Source organism: Galeopterus variegatus, unplaced genomic scaffold (assembly GCF_000696425.1).
Source record: "Galeopterus variegatus unplaced genomic scaffold, G_variegatus-3.0.2 Scaffold15850, whole genome shotgun sequence".
Taxonomy (NCBI): Eukaryota; Metazoa; Chordata; class Mammalia; order Dermoptera; family Cynocephalidae; genus Galeopterus; species Galeopterus variegatus.
The window spans coordinates 2,238-5,766 of NW_007741961.1; the positions used below are offsets into that span (position 1 = coordinate 2,238).

The 3,529-nt window shown below is 41.2% G+C and overlaps 1 non-coding gene across 1 annotated transcript; it reads right to left on the minus strand.

Moving 5' to 3' along the window:
• Positions 1-3,147: 3,147 nt before the first annotated feature.
• Positions 3,148-3,221, minus strand: TRNAT-GGU. The gene has a single exon. It is a non-coding gene; the product is annotated as a tRNA-Thr (tRNA).
• Between the last annotated feature and the right edge of the window lie 308 nt (positions 3,222-3,529).

Consider the following 3,529-nt stretch of genomic DNA (forward strand, 5'->3'; position numbering starts at 1 on the left):
CGGAAATCAGTGCGGCCTGCTGCGTGTAGCGCTCGTCAGGGCAAGCAGACCATTTGTGCCAAAGGAGACCGAAACAGCCTGGTCCCCTAGACCCCTTTCTGATGGTCCCGCTTGATCCAGGCACCAAACCTGGCATATCTGTAAGAAAGAATAGATTCAGATAAAGTCCTTAAAGATTGTGTATAGATGGTACGTACGGCTGATAGGTTAAAGATGTATTTTCTGGCAAATGTCTCCCCATCTCCCTTTCACATTTCCTACCACATCACTTGCTGGATCTGTCTGGTCAGGGACTCCAGTGATCTTATTATGGCAGATGTCGTGGATCTTTAGTGCTTGCCTTCCATGAGCCTTCTATCCAGCTGACAATGTCCAGTCTCTCCTAGAATGTCTTCTCGGTTGGCTTCTGGTCTGTTCCTCCCTCGGTGATGATTTCTTTTCTGTCTTCTCCACGGAGTGGCCGTCGTCTTCCTGCCTGTCGTCATCGCTGCTTCCCGGGTGTCCATTCTTGCTCTCTTATTGTCCTCACTCTCGTGCTCTTGCTGGTTCTCCTCTCCTCTCTGGGGTTGCACCTGTCCTCTCCTGTCTGTGGATGCACTACTTGCTGGGATGCTTGTTCCTGGTGCTCCAGCCCGGACCTTTCCCTTACCTTAGACGCTAATCGCCAACCCTCTGCTTGACATCTTTTCCAAAGGCCCCTCAAACTCCACAGGTCCCAAGGGAGAGTCGTTATTTACGGCCCTCCTATGGAATATTATCATCATCCAGCTCCTCACTGCTGTCCTTTAAGTGTTGGGACTTTCGAATTGTTAATATTTCTGTCTGTCTTTGCAGTTGAGGTAAAGAGCACAAATCCTAAGTGCACAGCTTGATGAATTATCATACGCTACGTACCTGAATAGCTATCATCCCGATCAAGATGGGGGCAGTTTTTTCATTGCCAGAGTTTGCCTTATGTTCTCTCTAAGCCTGTACTTGCCCCCTCTAACCAGGGGTAACCCATTATGTTGATCTCTGTCAAAATATATTAGTGTTGTCTGATTTTAAACTTCATGTAAATAGAACCACACAATATATATTCTTTTGTGTCTGACTTCTTTTACTCAACATTATGTCTGTGAGATCCCTCATGCTGTTGTGTGTAGTGGTAATTTGTTTTTTCTCCCTTTGTATGAAATATGCTACGGTTTACCCTTTGTGTTCTGTGTGCACATTTGGGCTGATTCCTAATTCTGGCTTTTGTACATGCCTTTTGGTGTATGTGCACACTTGATTTCTGAGGGGTAGGAATCCGGGAGTGGAATCAGTGGGGTGTAGCACGTTCATGTGTTTAAGTTCGATGGATCCTGCCAAACAGTTCTGCGACTCTGGCAGCCGGGTGTGCGAGGTCCTGTTGCACCACAGCCCGGTCAGCACTTACATTGTTAGTGATGTTGTATTTTTTTTTTTGCTTTTTTAGTATTAAGTATGTGAGTGTAGTGTTGTCTCACGGAGGTTATAATTTGCATGGCTGTATTGACTGATGATGTTGAGCATCTTTTCATGCTTCCTGACCATTTTGATATCTTTTTTCTTTTTCTTTTCTTTTCTTTTTTTTTTTTTTTGTCTTTTTTGTGACCGGCAAGGGGATCGCAACCCTTGGTGTGGTGTCGCCCACACCGCACTCAGCCAGTGAGCGCACCGGCCATTCCTATATAGGATCCGAACCTGCGGCGGGAGCATCGCTGCGCTCCCAAGTGCCATACTCTCCCGAGTGCGCCACGGGCTTGGCCCTTGATATCTTTTTTCAAAGTGTACGTTTCAGTCTTGCTCATTAAAAATAAAATGGTAATTTGTCTCTGCCATATTGTGTTACAGGAATTCTTTCTGTGTTTTATATATGAGTCCTCTGTCAGATATATGTACTGCACATATCTTTTTGAGCCTGAGCTTTCTTCTGAACTTTTATCAACATTTTCTTTTATAGTTAGTGTTCTCTGTGTCTTGTTTAAAAATATCGTTGTTTATCCCAAACTCATAAAGGAATGTTTTCTTCTTTTCTTTTAAAGGATGACCGGTAAGAGGATCTTGACCCTCGACTTGGTGCTGTCGGCACCACACTGTCCCAAGTGAGCCATGGGCTGGCCCCCCTATGTTTTCTACTAAACGCTTGAATTGTTTTAGCTTTCACATTTCAGTCTCTGATCCTTCTCTAATTATTTTACAAAGACATATACACGTATATATTTTTTCGTGTGCAGTGTGGCTATCCAGCTCTCGCAGTACCATATACATATATAGGAAAATATGAATTACCATGAAGAGGGATAAAATCTCCATACACTATGAACTAAAGAGAAGGAAATGGACAAGAGTGCACAAGGTTTACCCTAAAACGCTGTGTCATTTTTCATACAATGTGACTTTTTACGTAGAAAATTGAATTAACACATTAGAAGAATAATTAAGAGAAATATGAGTAAACAGCATGCTTTGCTTTGAATGCCTCTACTAGCTCATGTTGGAACTTAATCTCTAATATGGTATTTTAAAAGTGGAGCTTTCAGAGGTGGTTGGATCATGTGAGGACTATGCTGTCATGAATGGATTAAGCCCTCAATGGGTTATGGATCAATGGCTTATCCTGGGTGTGGACTGGTGGCTTTATAAGGAGAGCAAGTGAGCAGATTAGTAAATGCTCCTTTGAATTGCAGAGATAGACAACAATAAATGAATAAATAAATAAAAATCATGACGTTCTTCCTTCTCAACACATGATGACCTGTGTCGCAACAGACTGTGAGGAAAGTTCCCGCTAAGAAGGCCCTCACCAGTGTTCCCCCTTGGACCTTGGACTTCCTAGCCTCTAAAACTATAAGAAGTAAATTTTGTATTTTCATAAATTACCAAGTTTCATGTATTCTGTTATATGCAACAGAATATGATCTAATACTTGACAAGACCCACCTGTCTACACCAAGCCCTCCTAGCTATCAGCAATGATGAATTAGGACATACAAAAGAACAATGTCATTCATGATAGCAAAGCTGTTACAACACAGCTAGGGATAAGCCCCACAGAAAATAGTCAGGACCTAGATGGAGAAAATTACAAAGTACAGTGTCTATGAATGCTTTTTTTTTTTTTTTTTTTTTGGCAGAGGTGTCTGGCTGGTACAGGGATTGAACCCTGGACCTTGGTGTTACCAGCAACATGCTCTAACCAACTGAGCTAACCAGCCAGCCCAATAAATGTATTATTAATTAAAAATTGCATGAATAAATAAACATACTATGTTTCTTGATGGGAAGATTAAATATGGTACAAATGTTAGTTTTTCCTCCAAATTAGTGCAGAATTTAAATTCAGCATCAACTACAATCAAACAAGAGTTTCCCTATGAAATTGATAAACAGCCTCTAATATTCGAATTTGAAAATATACAAGAATAGTTAAGACAGTAATGAAAAAGGAAAGCAATGTGGTAGAAATTCTCTGTGATATACAAAAATATATAATAAGCTATTTTAATGGAAACAATATGTAAGA